This window comes from Salvelinus alpinus, chromosome 22, assembly GCF_045679555.1.
Source record: "Salvelinus alpinus chromosome 22, SLU_Salpinus.1, whole genome shotgun sequence".
NCBI classification, from domain to species: Eukaryota; Metazoa; Chordata; class Actinopteri; order Salmoniformes; family Salmonidae; genus Salvelinus; species Salvelinus alpinus.
In genome coordinates, this window is record NC_092107.1 from 14,815,727 (window position 1) to 14,839,378 (window position 23,652).

Below are 23,652 nucleotides of genomic sequence, written 5' to 3' on the forward strand. Positions count from 1 at the left end.
GAGGGCATATAAGCAGATAATGAAACCTCTGACAATATTCAATGATGACATTTCTCTAAAACAGACTATAGGCTACATGTGCACCACCAAGTCAGAACAGTAGGCTAAGTTCTGAGGGGGAAAGGGACCAAATTATTAGGGTGAGGCACATGGGCTACTAACCGCTTACTACACAACATACACTTAGTATTACTTTCCCAGCTACAGTATACATATCTCCCTGGCATATTACATAATGTATGCAAATTAATTACTTAAAAATCATACAATGTGATTTTCTGGATTTTTGTTTTAGATTCCGTCTCTCACAGTTGAAGTGTACCTATGATAAAAATTACAGACCTCTACATGCTTTGTAAGTAGGAAAACCTGCAAAATCGGCAGTGTATCAAATACTTGTTCTCCCCACTGTATATACTGTGAGGACAGACACTGGGAGACGAGAAGGATGTACAGGGAGTTAACATTTAGTAAACAACGGACATGAAACAGAACAGGGGAAACAAAACGACATTAATGCTGACACAGGGATGAAACTGAGGAATAGACAGATATAGGGGAGGCAATCAAAAACGTGAAGGAGTCCAGGTGAGTCCAATGAAGCGTTGATGCGCGAAACGATGGTGACAGGTGTGCGTAATGAGCGCCAGAGAGGGGGAGCGGGAGCAGGCATGACATATACAGTACCAGTCAAAGGTTTGGACACACCTACTCATTCAAGGGTTTTTCTCTATTTTTACTATTTTCTACATTGTAGAATAATAGTGAAGACATCACAACTTTGAAATAACACATATGGAATCATATAGTAACCAAAAAAGTGTTTAAAGAAATCAAAATATATTTTAGATTTTAGATTCTTGAAAGTAGCCACCCTCTGCCTTGATGACAGCTTTGCACACTCTTGGCATTCTCGTATACAGCTTCATGAGGTGGTCACCTGGAATGCATTTCAATTAACATGTGTGCCTTGTTAAAAGTTAATTGGTGGAATTTCTTTCCTTCTTAATGTGTTTGAGCCAATCAGTTGTGTTGTGACAAGGTAGAGGTGGTATATAGAAGATAGCCCCTAGGTCAGTCAATGCGGAAAATTTCAAGAACTTTCTTCAAGTGCAGTCGCAAAAATCATGAAGCGTTATGATGAAACTGGTTCTCATGAGGACCGACACATGAAAGGAAGACCCAGAGTTACCTCTGCTGCAGAAGATAAGTTCATTAGAGTTACCAGCCTCAGAAATTGCAGTCCAAATAAATGCTTTCAAGAGTTCAAATAACAGACACATCTCAACATCAACTGTTCAGAGAAGACTGCGTGAATCAGGCCTTCATGGTCGAATTGCTGCAAAGAAATCCCTATTAAAGGACACCGATAAGAAGAAGAGACTTGCTTGGGCCAAGAAACACAAGTAATGGACATTAGACTGGTGGAAATCTGTGCTTTGGTCTGATGAGTCCAATTTTGAGCTTTTTGGTTCCAACCAGCGTGTCTTTGTGAGACGCAGAGTAGGTGAACGGATGATCTCCGCAAGTGTGGTTCCCACCATGAAGCATGGAGGAGGAGGTGTGGGGGTGCTTTACTGGTGACGCTGTCTGTGATTTATTTAGAATTCAAGACACACTTAACCAGCATGGCTACCACAGCATTCTGCAGCAATACGCCATCCCATCTGGTTTGCTCTTAGTGGGACTATAATTATTTTTCAACAGGACAATGACCCAAAACACATATCCAGGCTGTGTATGGGCTATTTGACCAAGGAGAGTGATGGAGTGCTGCATCAGATGACCTGGCCTCCACAATCACATGACCACATCCAAAATGAGATGGTTTGGGATGAGTTGGACCGCAGAGTGAAGGAAAAGCAGCAAACAAGTGCTTAGCATATGTGGGAACTCCTTCAAGACGTTTGGAAAAGCATTTCTCGAGAATCTGGTTGAGAGAATGCCAAGAGTTTGCAACGCTATCATCAAGGCAAAGGGTGGCTACGTTGAAGAATCTAAAATAGAAAATATATTTTGATTTGTTTAACACTTTTTTGGTTACTACATGATTACATATGTGTTATTTCATAGTTGTGATGTCTTCACTTTTATTCTACAACGTAGAAAATAATAAAATAAAGAAAAACCGTGGAATGAGTAGGTGTCCAATCTTTTGACCGGTACTGTATATATATTTTTAGCTAAACAGGTGGGGCTCAAAAATCTGCCCCGAATGACGGGGTCGCCACTGCTGTAGACACAGTCAGCGGGGGGAAAATAAACGCTCTCCATGCATTAGCACTTTGACATGCCGGCAGCATATTTCAAAAATGAAATGTGTGGTGCATGAATGGCGTAAGCTACAGAGATAAGAATAATTAATGCCTTCAGACATTGAAACTCAGAAGCTGGGGTCAGATTCAGTACTATAGCTTACAAGGGAAGAGGAGAGGAATTGTTGTTGAATTCCTGCTGTTGTAGTATCTCTGAGGCAGATCAGAGCTCTGATGAGCAGAGGAAAGTTACAGGAAGCTGTGGACCCGTTGGCCCTTCTCCTTGTGTGACATCCATCTTCAATCATGTTGTTGTGTAGAGGAGGGGAGGGAGGGATGGGGGGATCCACATAGTAACCACTGTAATTTCCACATGTTTACGCACACATACCGGTATACTATATGGCAAAGTACACAGAAATGGGCAAAGACATGCATGCAGATATGCACCGGCACGCAAGCCAGCATACCCACACAAGCACACACCCACACAGGCACACAATAATGATAAAACACAGTGTCTGACATCCATAAAAAAGTTTGGGGCCACTTTTGAGGCATTGTGCTATTACTGGTATTTCCAGCATTGTCCACTAGTGTTGCTGCTAGTAGGAAATCCTAGGAAATGTTCTGTAATGGTTAAGGTGTTGGCTTGACAGTTACTGGACATCGGTTCGAGTCCCGGTCGGGGCTACCCCCTTGAATTCGCTCCAATGTACTTCCATGGTTGGTTTCATTGACTCACCTCTTTAACTGTGGGCGGCAGGTAGCCTAGTGGTTAGAGCATTGGACTAGTAACCGAAAGGTTGCAAGATCGAATCCCTGAGCTGACAAGGTAAAAATCTGTCTTTCTGCCCCTGAACAAGGTAATTAACCCACTAGGCCGTCATTGAAAATAAGAAATTGGTCTTAACTGACTTGCCTAGTTAAATAAAGATAAAAAAATTGGTATATATTTTTTTTTTAACTGCCCAAAACGGACCTATTATTTAGATACAACTTCTGAGTCTGTTGGAGAGGATCAGCTTGATCAAATTGAGAAGTAGATTCACTGATCTACAAATAGTATTCCCTGACAAATAATAGGTTTTGTGGGATTAAGGTTTGCAGAGCTATGCCTTCCCCTGGTTTAGACAATCCCTCCTACCGAACATACTGTACACGCACAACCAGCAACACTAGTGGACAATGCTGGGATTACCAGTAAAAGCATAGTGCCTCAAAAAGTGCCCCAGAACTCCTGGCCCTAATTATGAGATCATTATTGTGTCTGTGCATACATAATAGATTGAGGCTACTTTACATTATTTCCCTGATAAATCATAAGACAACCCAATGCCAAAGAGGACTGTGTGGTTAAATTACAATTTCAACTACACAGGATGGCAAAACATCAGAGGTTGTAGGCTAAAAAGAACTGGACTGTGATATACAGATTCCTCTCTGTCTGCTTTTATAAAACTCGTCTCCACACAAAGTTCACCAGGGCTGATAACATTCCAAGAGAATGTATACAAAGATGGCTAAAGATGCAACTCTCCTTACATCTCATGTACGTCCTGTGCACACCCAAACAGTAGGCTGCTAAGCACCCACGCACATACTGTAGACACACACACGCATAGGCGGCTATGTGGGCACACATACAAAAGCACACACACGCATGGGTATAGATCACAGGATGTTAGTGGCACCTTAATAGGGGAGGACGGGCTTGTGGTAACTGCTGGAAATGAATGAGTGGAATCAAATACATTAAACACATGGTTACCATGTGTTTGATGCCATTCCATTTGTGCCGTTCCAGACATTATTATGAGCCGCCCTGCCCTCAGCAGCCTCCACTGGGGATAAGTCAGAACTTCCTCCAGTTGAACAGTAGCAAGACTGAGGCTATGCTTATTGGGACACCCAAGCAGGTCACCAGTGCTGGAAACATCTGCCCTACAATCAGTGGCCAGGCCATCCACTTGTCCTCTGTCATCTTCAGCTTAGGAGTCAAGTTTGATCCTTCTCTGTCCTTCGATGCCAACAAAATGTAAAACATGTTTTTTTGCCCTGGTCATACCATCACTCTCCCAGCCAGATGCAGAGAAACTCATCCACACCTTCATCTTCTCTCGGATTGACTACGGCAATGCACTGTTTTGGGGCCTCCAAGCCATTTCACTCCAGAGGATTCAACTAGTCCAGAAGAGTGCTGCCAATGTCCTGACCAGGACCAAAAAGTCAGACCTAGGGCATGAAATTTCATTAGACAGTGATTGTCAAGCAAATAACTGTTGGTCTCACGGTAATTGAGCGTTAATTAACAAACACATTTAGCATCTCCTGACCTACAAGCTACTGATGCAGACCTTTGGAACATCTACATTTAAATATAACCTACACCTTCACAATAAACCATGATTTATTTTAGACAGGTTTAAATAGTCAATTTCAGAAGAACAGAATAGCATACCCTGATCTGGCTTTGCCATATGGCTGTGGGCTACACTAGTTAATTTAGCAGGCAAGATTTGCTTAGAATTCCTTGGCATTATTTTATTCTATAGTTTGAAGAATACAATTGAACAAAGCTGAATAAAATAGAAAGGATATTTTCTCCAAACGATTTGAGGGAAGTGTGCACATGTGGCTATTCTTTGTTGAGTGGTTAACAAAGAAATGGGTTCTCCTATATGCTTAATTTAGAGTTATTAATGTAACTTTAGTTGTTCTACAAACGTTGGATTATATGTTTTGATTTTTAATACTTTGTAACGCTGCATGGTGCGACTCTAATGATGACTTGAAAAAAGGCTCTTGAAAGGCATGATCTCTGCTTTGTTTCTTGTGCAGGCTGTACACACTTCATCAGCCTCTCATTCACAATTTCACAATCACTTGATAATCCCTCGAATTTCACAGCGGCATACCCTTTGTGTGGCCGTAATGCACCGTAAAAAAATCCATGCCTTTTGCGGCCAGCGGCCGTTGTGCCCTTGGCCCGGAGAGCTGCGTTGTGCCCTTCTCCCTGAGTGCTGCACTGTCCGAAGCACCTGTCACTCAAATGGCTATCCAAAAGGTGATCAGTTCTTTCTCACAGGCTACAAGTAAAGACAGACACATTGGGGACGCAACTGCGCATTTCCTTAACCAATTCCAAGGTGCATATTGAAGATATTGGAAGAACTGTCCACATTTACTTTTCGTCAGCCAACAAGATGAGTAGGCCTAACGAACAGGAAAAGCACTAGCCTGTCAATCTACTATCCCCCATAGTATAAAAGTTTACCTATTCTATTCTGTGTGAGAAAAAAATATTCCAAACGTAGTCTGGGAGAGTTGTGGGATGCGATAGATCCCAAATTAATACAAACACTACCATAAAAAAAAGGTTTTACGCAATGTGGCTGACACAACAGATCAACATGTTTAGCTTTCAATGTTGATAAAGTATTAGGCTATTTCTTCACATTATAAGCGCAGCAATGTTGCACATGGCAGTAGGCTATAAGCGCGAATGGTACATTAGTGGGAAAACACCATTATCAAAAGTGACCGCACATGCGATTATGCATGTAATGCTTTTATTATAAAGGTTGTAGCGGTATTGATAGAGAGGGGTAAAAATACCTGCGTCAGGCAGGTATTAATCCTGCCGAAAGGAAAAGAGTAGGATAGAGAGAGTACCACTACCAGACCCACACACATCAGCAGAAGAGACTGCCTAGAGTGTAGCCTGTTTACCAGTTGGCCAGTGGAGAGGAAAGATAAGACACACCACATAAAACAAACATCACAGCACAGGGGTAACCCAACCAATAATACCTCATACAATAAGAATGGCAGAGCAATTTAACAGCAACTTCATAGAAACAATTTACAAGAAAGAACCCAGTCATCAACATAGAGGATTTGCAATAATCAACATAGAGGAGTGCAGAGGGTATGAATGGGGGGGGTGTTCATAGACAAAACAAAGGCCTTAAAATGTCCAAAATCTTCTTGGCCACATGTCAATAGTATCACCCCACATCACTACAGTTCAAATAGCAATACACCATAAACTTGCAAGCAACCTGTCACGACTTCCACCGAAGTTGGTCCCTCTCCTTACTCGGGCGGTATTCGGCAGTCGACGTCTAGCCACCACCGATCCACTTTTCATTATCCATTTGTTTTGTCTTCATTGTACACACCTGGTTTCCATTCCCATAATTATATGTTCCTTATTTAACCCTCTGGTTCCCCCATGGTTTTGTGCGTGTTTGTTCGTTGTAAGTTGGTCTGTATTTGTGAGCTTGATTATTTTCCTTATTGGAATATTTGTTGTTTTGAGTAAAGTTACGTGAATTACTCATCTCTGAGTCCTGCGCCTGACTCCGCCTTACCTGCTACACCTAGACGCCTTACACAACCTCCCTTTTAACTACAATGTAAACCCAAATACTTCTGGCAATAATAGTCCAGCGACACTGAACATCAAAGCGAAGCACATTGAAAAAATAGAAAGTCTGCTGCAGTGTAAAGCACTGGAACGATAGAGGGAAGATAGAGAGAGAGACTGGTCTTAGCTGTTGACTTCAGGCTTGTAGTTGCACTGTCTGTCCGTCTGATGGTTTGCTTGTTTGTATGTCAAAGCTTCGCAACAATGTTACTACTAATCCATGCGATCAATAACTGGTGCGTTCCCAAAAGATAACAACCCCGATCTAGAGAGGTAATACCGATGATCGAGTTAAACACTTTACAAACTCAGCACGCTGAAAATAGAGACTTCTGCAGCATTGCTCACCCCAATCAAACTACCTCCCAGAGAGCCGGGAGAGCCATCTTTATTTCCTACTTTCTGAATGCTGATGCGCTCTTAAAGTCGCAGCGCACGGTGAAGGCTCCATGCAGGAATTCGCCACAAGTTGCATTATAAAAAATACAAAACTTGTACCCCTTTTTCGTGATATCCAATTGGTAGTTACAGCCTTGGCCCCATCGCTGAAGCTCCCCTACGGACTCAGGAGAGGCAAAGGTCGAGAGCCATGCATCCCCCGAAAAAAACACGACCGCACTGCTCGCTTAACCCGGAAGCCAGCCGCACCAATGTGTGGAGGAAACACCGTCCAGCTGGTGACCGGAGTCAGCTTGCAGGCGCCCGGGCCGCCACAAGGAGTCACTAGAGTGCCATGGGACAAGGAAATCCCAGCCAGCCAACCCCTAACCCGGACGAAGCTGGGCCAATTGTGCACCGCCTCATGAGTCTCCCGGTTTCGGCCGGCTGTAACACAGCCTGGGATCGAACCCAGGTCTGTAGTAATGCCTCATGCGATGCAGTGCCCTAGACTGCTGCGCCACTCGGGGGGCTAAAGGTGCATTTTTATGGTGAAAATTATCTTTCCCAAACTTGAAACACACGCGCGGCTTATGTATGTATGCCAGTTAGGCTCTACACCCCTTGTAAAGCAGATTAATGTGCTTAATTTTAAGAAGTTATTTGACCACTTTAGCTGTGATACAAACCTTATCAAAGCCTATAGGCCTATGGGTTAGGCTACATGAGGTGTGTGACTATGATTCGAAAAAGTTGTAAAAAAGTTTCTTGCCTTATGCTGGGCATCAAGTGATAATATATCTTTCACAAGTGATAGGCTAATATTTTCACCCATCAAACTATTCTTGACTTAATCTTGTCTTTACATATACTAAATAATATATGTGTGAAATTTGTTTTGATTTAGAATGGAACATTATCATGTACCTGTCTCGAAACAGGGTCAGCGGGAAAAAATCCATGTCATCAATGCACTTAAATAGAGGATGCTTTTCCCGTGGTTAATTTTCATACCAGCTAGGTAGGCTATACTCCAGTTTTAAAGAGAAGCAATGTGCTCAATATTCGGAAAGTTGAGAAATAAATATAGTAGGCCTAGCCTATAGAAAGCTGATGGGACCCTCCATCAGAGCTCATGGGCTCTCATGAAGTGTTTGATTAGATTTGCAATTTGCATTGATGTCAGAGTGATTAGAGGGACAATAGAGTGCTGAGTACCAGGTAATTAGAATGTTTGGTCGGCTACTAATGACTGCCAGGAGCATCAGAGCTTGGAGAAGCTAATTACAGTGACTAAACGGTCACGTGGAATTTGACTGTATTCATGACTCGTGACCAGCGGTGTGGCGGTAATATGGTCACCGCAACAGCCCTAGTCAGACCACATCACCCCAATCCTGGCACAACTCCACTGGCTACCGGTCAACTACAGGATCAACTATAAAATCCTCATGCTTGCATTTAAAGCCTTGGTGGATTGAGCCCCACCTAAATCAACGACCTCATCTCAATCAGCGAGCCACCTCGCACTCTCCACTCCAGCCACTCCCCTAAGGCTTCAAGTCCCCAAGACACATCTCCGAACTATGGGGGACCGAGCCTTCTGCTCCCGTGCCTATGTATTTTTGATAGTCCTTGTCCCAATTAAAATGTATTTAGCACCCAGCCCACTATCGCTATTTAACTTGCCTTGATTCTAAATGTTGTTTTTATTATATAATTGTAAAAAATATCCTCAGTAGAGCTTAACTCTGTAATTAAAAGCGCTATACAAATTACATGTATTATTATTACGCACGCATGCACGCACGCACGCACGCACGCACGCACACACACACACACACACACACACACACACACACACACACACACACACACACACACACACACACACACACACACACACACACACACACACACACACACACACACACACACACACACACACACACACACACACACACACACAATAATGCTAAAACAAACAATAGCCATGTCTGACATCTCATAACAGATAGGTTACGTTACGATCTTTCCCTGATAAATCACGAGGCAACAACATTGCCAAATAAAAGAGGAAGGCGTCATTAAATTCCCCAGTTTATTTTTCTCTGTCGTGAATGCTTGATGATAGGCACATTTTTCCCATTTCCTCATAAGTGGCGCCTTAGTCCTTTTAATTAGTAATTAAACACATGACATGACAGCCATGATTTGGCAAGACAGTTAATCAGTCATTAAGCAGACATTCCCTGGAAGTAACTTAGGCTGTCAAAATCATAGGTCAGTAAGTTCAAAAGTGAAATATGGAGGACTGAGTAAACACGAGAAGAAATGTTTCCTTATAAATGCAATAGCCTGCTTACTGTAAACAGAACAAATAGGACTTCACCTACTCTGTCAAGACCAAAGACTCATATCAAAGAAGAATCTAACATGAACAATTGGTGCGACAAGAAAATAGGTTGTAAAAGACCCAGTACATTCATGAGAACTCTGTAGCTTATAAGAATAAACCCAAGGTTGGACTGCTGGACCTTTGCGAGTTGCTTCACATCTCAATATCGTCCTTAAAATGGTCAAGAGATTCAGATATCATATTTGCACTAACACCTCATAGATTCCCTCTCTACACAAAGCAAATAAGAAAAGCTCTATGCGCTGTCTATCTTCAGCCCAGCTACAGCGGGGCAATGCCTTGGCACATCCCCATAGAGGAGGATTAGAAACAAATTAAACCCCTCAGGCAATTTAGAAGTCTACCTAAGTTAGAGGGTGAAGGAAATGAGGGGAGAACTGTTCGTGGGGTTCCCATGTACTGTAGAAGTGCCAACAGAAAGACCTGCAACAATAGCATACCAGTTAAGGTATTCCCTTCAAATCGAGACACGAACGTCCCATAGTGAATGACAGGATAGGATGTTTAAAGCAACTTTTCTGTTTTTTGTTGTTGTCTGTTGTCTGCTGTCGGGTTGTTTTTTTGTTGTCTATGCCGGGTGGTGTCTCATAAGATGGTCATAGATGCTTTATGTATGCTTGTCTGACTGAGAGTTGGTGTTACTGGCCTTTATCCTGCCATGATCAACTTTCTGTACAACTTAGGGACTCCATAGACTTCTGCCCATTCATGCTGACCTCTTTGACCAAATTAGATTTTTTAAATCTGAGTGCTTGATCAGATGATGGGTATGACTGAATGGAAAGTTATACTGCATGTGTAATTGAAATAGGAAAGTAATCAATTAACAACCTTCAAGATGTTTGTGTTGTTTACTTATATTTTCAAGATGGCAAACAGATAAAAAGGAAATTCCCCGTCTTGATATCGGTACATACGGAAAATCACAAACAAATCCTGAAAAACATGTTTGGAAGATCATTGATAATATTCAGATACATTTTATAATCTTCAAAAGTAGAACACCTTGATCAAGCATTGACCAATCTTCCTAGATTTTAGGTGCACATATTTTAATACAATCCATTAAATCAAATAAGACATATTGGGCTTTTGGCTCACTGTTAGCACAAATAGGTCAGGACACAATAAGGCAGTAATCTATTTCATTCAGGGCATTTAGGGTAATGCCCACACACACTTTACTTTGTACTTCAGATAACACTGTTTACTTGCTCACGACATCCATTCTGTGTCCGTCTGCACGTATTGCTGCGGATTCTCTTTACACAAATTGCAAGCCACTGATATTTACCAAGCCAACCAAAGCATTACAGCAATGCACTCCTGGACTCCTTGTAAAGTATAGGAGTTTTGGCATATCCCAGCAACCAGACGCCCCTGCTGGTATAAAATTCCTTTGCTCTAAACAGTGATTACTGAACCCATTAGCACCACATCCCTGGAGTGCCTGATGTCACAACCCTGTCATTCTGAGTGGTGTCAGGTGCGTGGGCCAGTGCATTGACAGACACACGACACAACTGTCTGTGTCTCTAACAGAGGAGCACACAGAGCCATTAGGTGCCGGCCCAATTAACACTCACACGCCCGACAGAAAGAGCTCTCATTTTACGTAACGGGACTGTTACTACAGCTAGCCTCCGTGATCACGTCTCTCAGGGAGACAGAGAGAGAAAGAGAGAGAGAGAGAGAGTCAGTATATGTGCGTGTGAGTTGCTAAGCTGATGTGTGTCTGAGTAGCCTGTGGTGAATCTCTGTGAATATGAATACATCTGGATGTCCAAGTACCAAATATGTGTATATGCACTGCATGTAACTTTCTGACAGCACCTGCTACAAAAGAAGAAGCAATAAGCCATGCTGAACTTACCCAGTGCTTTCTTCTCACAAGTTCAAAAAGTAAAAGAACTATCATCTTGCTTGCATGCTTTACCAGTAGAAGGTAACGGTAGTGAGGTGATTGGGGATGATGTTTAGGAAACAGCACTGGTCTAAAAAAAGATGAACAGTACTGTTCATCATTTTGTACAGCGTGACAATGGAAGCCAAGGTTTTTGTTTGCATAAGCCCCTACCACTAACAGGAGGGTGGAGAGCAGAGGGCGAAGGGAAACACATGTAACAGTCCATCAGTATTATCATTCAGCCAAATCTGTGAGTGCCTATCAGCACTCAGTACTGTACGGGCACTTTACTCCGAACTAACATCTCTAAACATGAATCATAGGGATCATCAGTTGTGATTTTAGCATGTAATTCGTGGGGCAAACTCAATTTTTTTTTAGATGCATGCCAGCAAAGCCACTACACAACACAACACTGAATAATACATTAATTGGACTATAACAGTGACAAACGGTTCCCACAAACTGTTAGAGTCCCAACAGCAGTTCCAAAACCTTACCACTGTTACAACTGGCTATCAGCGGAGCCTTGTCTGGCAGCGAAACAGTTCATTCAGCAACATTTACTGCCTTTTAAAAAACCATAGCTGATATGGCTGACTTGCTTAAACAAATGTGACTTGTTTCAGGAAACTAGGCGTATGTCGCCGGTCACTACTTCACAGCAGAGCCATTTGAACGGAAACTTTTTTTAATCAAAATGCGTTTTTTGGCAGAAATGCCTTCTGGAACATGTGAACTTCCATGTGCCTTAATAACAGACTTGTATGCCATCTGTATATACAAATAAAATTGTTAAATTACGAGCCTAGTTGGTTAAGCCACAGAAAAAGCCAGCAACCTTTCCGCTAGCCATGCTAGCCATGATTGGCTGAGATAATTTTTTATTTTATTTTATTTATTTCACCTTTATTTAACCAGGTAGGCAAATTGAGAACACGTTCTCATTTACAATTGCGACCTGGCCAAGATAAAGCAAAGCAGTTCGACACATACAACAACACATAGTTACACATGGAGTAAAACAAACATACAGTCAATAATACAGTGAAAAATAAGTCTATATACAATGTGAGCAAGTGAGGTGAGATAAGGGAGGTGAAGGCAAATAAAATATATATATAAATAAAAATATTAAAAAAGGCCATGGTGGCGAAGTAAATACAATATAGCAAGTAAAAAAAAAACACTGGAATGGTTGGTTTGCAGTGGAAGAAGGTGCAAAGTAGAGATAGAAATAAAGGGGTGCAAAGGAGCAAAATAAATAAATACAGTAGGTAAAGAGGTAGTTGTTTGGGCTAAATTATAGATGGGCTATGTACAGGTGCAGTAATCTATGAGCTGCTCTGACAGCTGGTGCTTAAAGCTAGTGAGGGAGATAAGTGTTTCCAGTTTCAGAGATTTTTGTAGTTCGTTCCAGTCATTGGCAGCAGAGAACTGGAAGGAGAGGCGGCCAAAGGAAGAATTGGTTTTGGGGGTGACCAGAGAGATATACCTGCTGGAGCGCGTGCTACTTGTGGGTGCTGCTATGGTGACCAGCGAGCTGAGATAAGTGGGGACTTTACCTAGCAGGATTTTGTAGATGACCTGGAGCCAGTGGGTTTGGCGACGAGTATGAAGCGAGGGCCAGCCAACGAGAGTGTACAGGTCGCAGTGGTGGGTAGTATATGGGGCTTTGGTGACAAATTGGATGGCACTGTGATAGACTGCATCCAATTTATTGAGTAGGGTTTTGGAGGCTATTTTTTAAATGACATCACCGAAGTCGAGGATTGGTAGGATGGTCAGTTTTACAAGGGTATGTTTGGCAGCATGAGTGAAGGATGCTTTGTTGCGGAATAGGAAGCCAATTCTAGATTTAACTTTGGATTGGAGATGTTTACAGTCTAACCAGACACCTAGGTATTTGTAGTTGTCCACATATTCTAAGTCAGAGCCGTCCAGAGTAGTGATGTTGGACAGGCGGGCAGGTGCAGGCAGCGATCGGTTGAAGAGCATGCATTTAGTTTTACTTGTATTTAAGAGCAATTGGAGGCCACGGAAGGAGAGTTGTATGGCATTGAAGCTCGCCTGGAGGGTTGTTAACACAGTGTCAAAAGAAGGGCCAGAAGTATACAGAATAGTGTCGTCTGCGTAGAGGTGGATCAGAGACTCACCAGCAGCAAGAGCGACATCATTGATGTATACAGAGAAGAGAGTCGGTCCAAGAATTGAACCCTGTGGCACCCCCATAGAGACTGCCAGAGGTCCGGACAACAGACCCTCCGATTTGACACACTGAACTCGATCAGAGAAGTAGTTGGTGAACCAGGCGAGGCAATCATTAGAGAAACCAAGGCTGTCGAGTCTGCCGATGAGGATGTGGTGATTGACAGAGTCAAAAGCCTTGGCCAGGTCAATGAATACGGCTGCACAGTATTGTTTCCTATCGATGGTGGTTAAGATAATGAGTGGGCTGGACATGCCGAGAGATGAGTTTGGAGCTGGTCAGTATGTAGGTAATCCTGTCTAACGCGGCTTTTTTTATGTATCACGTAGTAGAACTGCATAATTGTTGCTCCACTTTCTGTAGGACTGAGTTTTGAAATCAGTGGAATTAGAGTATGATAGCTAAGGAGATGGAGAAAACACCTGTCTCAAACTAAGGGCAACCATGGCATCCGTGACAGGGATATGCGTCCATCCATTATGCATATGGGTAAGACAGTCTAGGTAGCTACATTTTCAGATATTACCCATTTCTAATTTTGACAGAAAGTAATTTTCATTTCAAGTTAAAGTGTACTGTTAGCTAGCTAGCTAACATTAGCTGGCTGTCTGGCTCGCTAGCTAACGTTACGTGTATGATCTTATTATTTGTATCTCAGAGCCATTTGCTTTGCTAGATATAGCCCAATGTTAGCTAGCTAACATTGAACCTGGTTGGTTAGCTACCTGCAGATTCATGCAGGGTAGTAACGTCATGAGTTGGGATTATGATTCATTGTTTCCCTAGCTAGCTAGCTAGCTACACTTCTTAACAAAAGACTATGCAAGTAACCATTTCAATAGAATGTCACTGCGACAACTGTTGATAGACGTAGCTGGTAAATTCGCTCTGGCTATCTACTCCGATTTCAGAGAAATCTCGTCTGAGTGTGCCAGAGCGCAGAATAACTGATGAATTTATGAACGCCTGACATCCGTTGAATATGGCCGGTGTCTTGTCAGTAAACATTGGCAAAAATGTTTTAATTGTTGCCAGCAGCACAGTTGCAGTCACCAACGCTCTGGATCACATAAAAACAGCCTAACCAGCTGCTAGGGGGAGTAAAATGGTCAGTGAGACGTTTTTTCATTTGTGTCTGGAAGTAGCTAGCAAGCTAGCCAATGTTAGCCAGTTAGCTTGGGTGTTTTACTGTTGTTGATAGGACAGAATGCTCGGATCAACCCTTAAAGAGTTGGGTGAACTAATGCTTAAGAGGGTGTGAATGATGCTGAATGGGTGTAGACAAAGAAGAGCTCTCCAGTAGGCACCAAAAATTCAAAGGCCATTTTCTCAAAAGTGAGGTTAAAAGTTTATCAACTTTCAAAGCAGAATTATTGCTCCTCAAATGCAGTGTATGATATACCATTTTGTAGCTCTGTGTCTCTGCTTTTATCCAATGTAAAAAACAAAATTTAAAATGTTGCTACGTAAGACCGGATCAAGGCGGTCTGTCACAAACTATGGCATAAGGGGACTACGAGCAGATTAGAGGCAATTTCGATGAAGACATTAATGAGCGAGCTAGGACGGACGTAGTCAATATAACTATTTGTTCAGCACTTTTGAAATGTACAGCGACAAAATTTAGAACATGGGCCATTCTTACAGTATTCTCCCTGTACACCAAGTCAGAACCGTAGGATAAATAAAGAGGGCATACAATGAAAGCTCTTACAATATTCAATGATGACATTTCTCTATAACAGGCTATAGGCTACATGTGCACCACCAAGTCAGAACAGTAGGCTAAAGTATGACGGGGAAATGGCTACTAACAGCTTACTACACAAGCTACACTTAGTATTACTTTCTTAGCTATGGTATACACACATCCCTGGCATATTACATAATTTATGCAGCAGCATACAAGACATTTTTGGACTCACCTTGTTATGCTGTGCTCACTTGAACAGGAAGGTGGCACTGCGTTCCTTTGTGGGCACATTTTGTCATCAAACTTTGTCAAAGTCTGGCATTCTCTGGATTTATGGTTCTTTCAAGACAGCTGGGAACTTGAAAAAAACAAGGTCAAATCATGACGTTAGTGACCTTCAGGTCGGAGCTCTTGAGTTCCGGACTTGGAATTCTGAGTTGGATGACCTTTCAAAACGTATTTTCCCAGTCGGAGCACTTTTTTTCCCACAGAGTTCCCAGTTGTCTTGAACTCACTGAGGTCTGAGATTTCCCAGTTCTGAGTTTTCAGTTGTTTTGAAAGCGACATAAGTCATGCTGGATTGACAGCATGGCCATTGTTGAATGTTTATCCTTCCAAGCTTGTAAAAAAGACCCTTAAACCCAGACTTGGACCACACATCCACTCCACTGAATAGCAAGCTAGTGATTGCTTTGCAATGCTTGCAGTTAGCCCCTGATTCCAGATTCCCTCCTTCCATTGTTGAATTTGCGATTTCCAACTAGTTGTGCAATGTTTATGTCCAAAGGCCGATGAGCACCGATACGTTTTATCAATAATTTCACTTCATATGACAAGGGTTGAAAATAATTTACCAGTAGATTGTCGACTTGATTCATGATGATGACTGCTAGCTTGCTAGCTAAGATTTTGAAAGTCAGTCCAATCAAAATTACTCTAGATATAACGTGATTTGACATTTTATCTGTGGCCAATGACCTTGAGCCTTCTTGGATGGGCACTTCTAATTTAACTCCATGGCAGCTCCCAAGGGGCTTGAATTTTTTTGCTCTCCGCGTAGATTTTGCGGTGATAGTGTCCCCATGAAGTGACAGAACGCTGAGCCAAACACGGCACAACTAGAGAACATTACCAACCCCTATGCTCCGTATTTTCAGATGGCTGCCCCACCACCACAGAAAGCACCGAGCTAGGCTGAAACACCTGCATTTTGGAGCTGCCTTATAACAACTAATCTAATCAAAATGATGCAAGTCGGTGTCCAGTTGTCTTTTGTCAGGAATTCACCATTGTCTCTTGAAGAATAATTCACCTGTAGATAGGACTACTTGAAGCTACTTGCTATGAGAACTTGACCAACCAGTTTCGAACACATCACATAAATACATCTGTAATTAACTCTTATTTGTTTTTTTGATGAGGTCCTGTGTTCAATAACCCCAGAACTCACCTCAAACCTCAAAAGAGCAATATTGTTTTATATGCTTTCTCGTAAAATGAGGTTTCCGTTCTTTATAGGATGAAAGACCTCCATATTCAAATATTGTTTACCACGCCACACAAATAGTTGTACAGTCTATGACAGCAAATAGGTTAATCCTCAAACCAACAAGATTTCAGCTGTTTGCCCAACTATCAATACATTAGATTAGCGCCTTCGATTGGCTAGGTATCCCCCTTTCCCTTTCCTTTCCATTTTCTTTTCAGGAAGCGCGCCCTCATGCTGCACTACAGCTGTCAAGAGCAAAGTCATGGGTAGAGAGCGCTAGTTGTGCGCAAGGCACAGACGTGAAGCACACCCGCAGTCTGCACGCACAACCATGACTTGTTATTTCCAACGTAGTAACTTTCGAGCACTTATCATAATATTGATGTGACAACAGGCCTACTGGCGTTTGCAAACTTGTCCGTTTGAAAATTAAACAAACATGTAACCATACCATATCAGATAAATATAGGCCTAATGGAAAGCAAAACGAAAAGGCCTAATAGGAAAACCAATAACATGCAGCAGCATAAAATATAAAGTATAACATATAAATATAAAGTCTACTCTACATAATAGGATAATAACCATATAAATATCACTCGGCTTACTACTGCTACTACAGCTACTACTACAAATAATAATAATACTAATAATATAGCCTACTATTTCTAATCAATTGTTACTGTGATAATGATCAATTCATTGTTTTATTTAGGCCGAATATATATTTCTCCAGGCGCAAGTCTGCTTTCTGATCATGTTAAATAGCATTGCATAATCCTGGACGCCTGAAGTCGCTGAACGACAATCATGTTACACATAATTGGGCAAATTATGTACAATTATTAGCAAGTGGCTCATGTGCCTCACACTGAGCTAAACCACTTTAAAAATATATCTATTTTAGATAATTTATGCGCAAAAGTGCATCTATCAATGCAGACTACAAAGTTGCAGCCAATGTAATTTAGACCATTAATAAACACTATCACTGAAATTCATAATGAAAGCATTATCTTACCGTTCTGGGAATCATTTTTTTCAGTGAAGGTTACTTGTCTAGATCCCGTGCGCATGTGAAATGGCCTTTAAACGGCAAATACAGAGCGTATTTCAAAATTACAGGTATGTAAAGGAATCAATAAGGTTTGTGAGACAGAGGCGCCTCCACCCGTAGCGCTGAAATACTTGTGAAGCTTAAAACCACTCTGCAGGGAATTGAACCAAATTAGCACACGGCTCGCCCACTCCCTGTCGACTGCGCTGGGCGCTCAGAAATGCACGAAACACTATACAATTGGAACATTATGTCGCTCACGCAGTTGAAACCATAACAAAGCATTTTCACAATTCACTGTTTTGGTAAAAGGTTAAGATATTTGGCTGTAGAAATGTAACCACACTCAAATGCATAGCCCGAGCTATGGGTGCAAGGACTGACCATCCATGATATCAAAATGATAGTTTTAACCATTTTAACCATTTTAACCAAAAATGGATGTAGTAACTGCAGATCGCCCCTTTAAAAGGTACAGCGATTGGTCTACAGTATTCATTTTCAAAGCAAAACAAATTGGAAAGACCAAACATTTATATGAAGTATTTTATATTCTAAATTGATCAGAGAATGACCCTGGATTAAGGATATTCAGAGGTCAAAAGACAAGAATACTTGAATCTTTACTGTCTTACTAAACAAACCATAATTCAGTGAATATTAACTGTGCCAGAATCACACTGTTTGTTTCGCAACCTATTGTTTCGATGTTTGTTCATGTTCTCATGCACACTTGACCACACAAAGGTAATGTGACTGTTTACACATCCAAACCTATCTCTCCAATCCCACATGACCGCCCACACTAGACCCAACATACCAGCAACAAACTCGTTCAGGGTTACAATGGACAGTTGGGTGACTTTCCACCCTCACATTCTTGGGCTTACAGGTTTACCTCCGTGTATTGCCAAGGAATGATATTTATTGTGAAGTTGGCCCTCCACCCCTCATGGTAAAGAAGTAACTAATTAGTCCATGAACCTTGCTTGTTTTGCCAGCACACAATTGTTGTCATAACACTCCCAACTAGCAAAAGCTACCAACAGGTATTCTGAGTAATATGAGTAACTCCCTCTCTTTATCAATGAGATCATTATCTATCCATTCAACCTATTGCCCTGTATTCTGTCTATAGCCCTCTACCAGGAAACATGCTTTGTGTGTGACCACCATTATCTCTGACAGCCATTATTTGTCTCAGCACACCTCTGGGTGATTCTCTGATAAGCTGTCTCTGCTGTTGTTTATACAGTGCGCTTCGTTAAGTGATGGATTGCAGCTGCAGGTTCCAGCACTGCTCTGGGGCTCCAACGCTGATTGGGATGTATGGGAGAGAAGGGACCCGAGTCAATTACGGTTAACCACCCAGCTAGCTTAGCCTACTGTTGGTTCTTGGTTTGTTTTTCCTCGTGGGGATGAGTGAAAGACTGAGCTTTGTTTCAATAGCCATCATTCACCCTTAGCACGAGTCCATTAATCGCAAATAAACAGATCTGATGGGGACTCCCACTCATTCCCAAACAGATTATCCCAAGGGTCAGAGGTGGGTGGGGGGGAGGACTGTGAAGTGGTAACTCCACTGTTTAATCTCCAGGCATATCGATCAAGGACTGTGTATGTCAAGACTTTGGGAATTCATTACCCATGCATTTTCCCCCAATTCCCCCAATTCCTGTCCTATACATCAAAACCCACAAGCAGCCTCCACATAAAAGGTTAAACATGCTATATGTGTAAAACCATATATTTAAAATATGAGACATAAGAGCAGCATAGCTATGTCAGGAGAGGAAAGGAGAGAGGAAACATTCTCAAAATATCATTTTCATTGCTGGGGTGCGGGAATTAATGTTATGGATGGCACAAAAGCAGCATGGCTTACTTCCCAAATCCTCATTCAGCCACCATCTCTAATTTCGAACAATAGTAACCTTGGGGTGTATCAGGATAAACAGAAACAAACCATTGTAGCAATTCCCAGCACCATAACCATCACATGGCAAAAGGAACCTACAGTATCACATCCTGCAGCAGTACAAGGGAAAATGAGTCAGACCTGATTTACAGAGCCTCACATATGTCTGCACAACAATCCAAGGGAACCAGTGCATCACAATTTAGAGGGTTCACCCAGGTCAGAAGAGATCTGCCAAGTTCTTACTTTGCAGATTAGAGGAGAAAGGGAAGGGGGAGAGAAGGCGGGGTGCAAGGAAGGGAATAGCGGCAGGTAGCTAGAGAGAAATAGCAAGAGAGAAATAATGAGAGGATTATGATATTATGTACACATAGAGTTGGATACTGTGACATCGAGTGGAGTATGCATGTTTAAGAAACAAGACCTGCGACAGTAGTCGGAGAGACTTTGGTGGCTAAGTCTCTGCCTGAACACACTGTAACAACGGCAGCCCACAGAAGCCCTCTTGGCACAATGCTCAGGTTCAAGCATTTCACAAGATGTGTCTTGTTACTCCTGCTGCTGAGGCTGGTGCTGCTGACAGCTGACATGACACCAGTCATAGTGTTTGTCAAGAAAGCACGTTATAAATTAGCACAGGAGACAGCTGAATAACTCACTAAGCTTCGATAAATGTTGCCTTGAGAGTGATCCAGTATTACAAACTGGGAGACATAGTAATAGAAGGATATCATATCCTCTGGCTGGAAAGATGACAAGATCAGGAAATGCAGAGAAACACATGAGAAACATAGAACCATGTCAGACATCAGAAGTGGAAACGTCCCATTGCTGGGCGGGATCATTTGTCAGGGATCATTAGGGATGCAGGCTAAATGTTGCTGTGTGGCTGCAGGCCAAAGTCCTCCAACTGGCAAGTGGCAGTCTGGCAGCTGCTGCATGCATGAGCTTCATAGCAGCAGAATTTTTTGGAGCTCTGATCTGGCCCACTCCAACCATCATGAGACAAATGATTCAATGAGTGATTGGAATGAAAGAATTGAGGCTTGCGGCATGTGTTTTTCTCTTGTCTCCAGGAACTCACACCCTCCTGACTGAGACGAACTTGTTCCATTCCTGGATAACTAAAGCAGGGTTAACCAATGGCGGACCTCGGGCTGAGTTTTTTGGCCCCCCAAGTTTTCTGAGTAAGTTTTCATTGTTGGACATGAAAGACTGTAAAAACACATCAGCTCGTGATTTTAATTTCAAGAAATCCGTTCCCAAGTATTCCCAACCATAATAGAGAGACACGTGATTGTATAAAAATGTAGGAATGTTTTGAAATGATTATGTTTTAGTCAAACATTATATCTGTTTGGGCTTCAATTTGCAGTCTACTAATTATTTGTAATTATGTTCTGGCTCCCTGATCATGCCCTCAAGAATAAAATTGGCCCGCGGCTGAATCTAGTGGATGATCCCTGTCCTAAAGGGTGACTTTTTACCACATTCAGTAAATTATCAACTTAATCAATAAGGCACTGAAGCGCAGTAAAATCCAGCAGACCAGGAACCATTGGAAGGCTGTCCTTGAGCTGGCTACAGGGGGATTGTTGGGTGGATTATGAATGTGTTGGCTGATAGCCATCCTTTTTGTCAAGCGCTTTCTGGCATTAAACCAGCTTGAATCATAACCTTACGTCAATACATTGACTCTACTAATGTACTGACGTCAGTGTTGGGGAAATTATATCGACTTTTATCAGGAAAAGCAGTCAGGTATTATCAGAAATGGTAATCAACCCAACCATATTGAACCGGGGATGGCTGGAATATTTAAATGTAAAGTGCTTGTATAATAACAGCTTTCCGGAAAGTTTTAAACCTGCAGGAGATGGGAATTTGTACCATTGATTGCTGTGTGAGAAAATGCAGTACTCACAGGTCAACGTGGTACATGTACACAGTACATACTTCAGATATTTCGTAAATAGGGCTCAGACGTTAAAGAGTGGTCCATCATGTGAAGAGCAAATCCAGGACTGTACTGTCACAGGGAAATGTGGCATTTCTCATTGATTGCAATCTTAAATAAAATGCCTCAGACTTTTTCTGGAATTTGACCTCTGCCGCAGGAGATAAATGCTCTAGGACAGGGCTGTCCAACCCTGTTCCCGGAGAGCTAACGTCCTGTAGGTTTTCACTTCATCCCTCATCTAGCGCACCTGATTCTAATAATTAGCTGGTTGAAAAGCTGAATCAGCCTGGTTACAACTGGGGTTAGAGTGAAAACCTGCAGGAGGGTAGCTCTCCAGGAACAGGGTTGGACACCCCCGCTCTAGGAAAAGACAGTAGGATAGTTGTGTTTTGATCAGAGGTTTTAAAAGCAACCTTTAACACGGACATTTTTCACGCTTTCTTTTCAGTATTTTCTTAATGAGGCAACTACGTTGCTTAAGATTATGCCGTCAACAGTGCCTCGTAGGAAAATAAATACAGCTGTTAATCAGGTGTATTTAAACTGAGTTATGATGAGATTAATTGAGGTCACCACTATTTAAAGTGCCAGGGTTAAGTCACTGTTATTTTTAGATGCACCACACAAAGAGGGATATTCAGCTCCATAATCATACATGTCATGGGGTTGACACAACTTTTATGGTGTGTGGTTATGGTTCTTCTGGTGTTTTCTTTGAGAAATGTTTCACTTGATTATTCCACTGGCCCATGAGAAATCCAGGGAATATCTATTTATCATACCTAATGAATAAATGACATCCTGTCTATGTGACATGGCTACATGACAAACTGTATGTTATCCTCACTGACTCTATTCAAGGTTCTACAATGACATTGTCTCATAAATGTCCCAAAACGAAGTACAGGAGTGCTCATGCTTAATAGTCAATGGAAAGATAGGGCAATTGATCCCTGTTCGCCCATAAAACAGCATGTCGGCTGCAGGTTATTAAACACACTGCTGGCTGCACAGCGTTTGGGCTCCGAGGCAAGTGTAAGAGCACACAGCAGCAGCCGCTCCCATTTCTGCCTCATTTGAAATGAGATTGAGTGCCATACATTCAAATGGACTCTAGATGTTCGAGATTCAGATCCATTCAAGGAAATTGGATAGGAAAAGCTCCTCTCAGGGTCTCTTGTACAAGTGCTGCCCATCCTACCTGACACACAACAGATGGTGACAATGACCTCATTAGCATACAGTCGGTCTCGTTGCCTCCCCTGCTGTAAGAACACAGCAGGGGAGGCATTTTTCCAATGAGTCTCGTTGCCACACTAATGACAATCCAGTGTAGTGCATCCCTTATTCATTGCGATGGCATACAAGACCCCTAATGTAAGACAAAGCACAATCTATGAATTACCCATGAGAACATACTGTCGCTCTCTGCTGTTTGTTCAAAGTCTTAACCATGTGTCGAACTCAGACAAATAAAAAGACAAACCAATTCTTCTCCAATTAGACATATGGTACTTCTCTAGTTTGGATCCTCAGAATCCAGACGATTGACTTCCTTTAACAACAGAGATAAAACTACTAAAGCATCTCCCTCTTGGGTTAAATGCGGCAGACACATTTCATTTGAAATTCTCTTTTCCCTCTCATTGAGGAGCCTGAGGTTTCCATTATAGGAACCAGCCAGTGAGCAGAGTAAAAGTGATAAATCTTAAGCAGGGGGGACAACGCATGAAACAAATAAAGTGGCAGTGCTGTGTGCCTCCCCAGCCATGTCTACCCTTCATGCCTCATATTCAAAGAAATTGAACTGTAGCACCTTCCTAGACCCTGAATCTCAAGTGTTCATGGTGATTAAGCTGTGTTTGTACAGTAAAGAACGGTTTACATTTCTCATGTCGTCCCCTGGAAGAAACCATGGATAAAGCAAACAAACACC

The 23,652-nt window shown here is 42.1% G+C and overlaps 1 protein-coding gene across 2 annotated transcripts in view; it reads right to left on the reverse strand.

Annotated features, from left to right (window-relative positions):
• LOC139549091 (glucagon receptor-like) overlaps positions 1–18,008 on the reverse strand; it is a 38,263-nt gene extending 20,255 nt beyond the window's left edge. The window contains exon 1 of one of the 2 annotated variants that reach the window (XM_071359209.1): positions 17,803–18,008. The gene's annotated coding sequence lies outside the window, so the exon portion shown is untranslated. Of the gene's footprint in view, positions 1–15,524; positions 16,435–17,802 lie in introns of those variants that run through there. The other variant, XM_071359210.1, reaches the window with a different exon arrangement.
• Between the last annotated feature and the right edge of the window lie 5,644 nt (positions 18,009–23,652).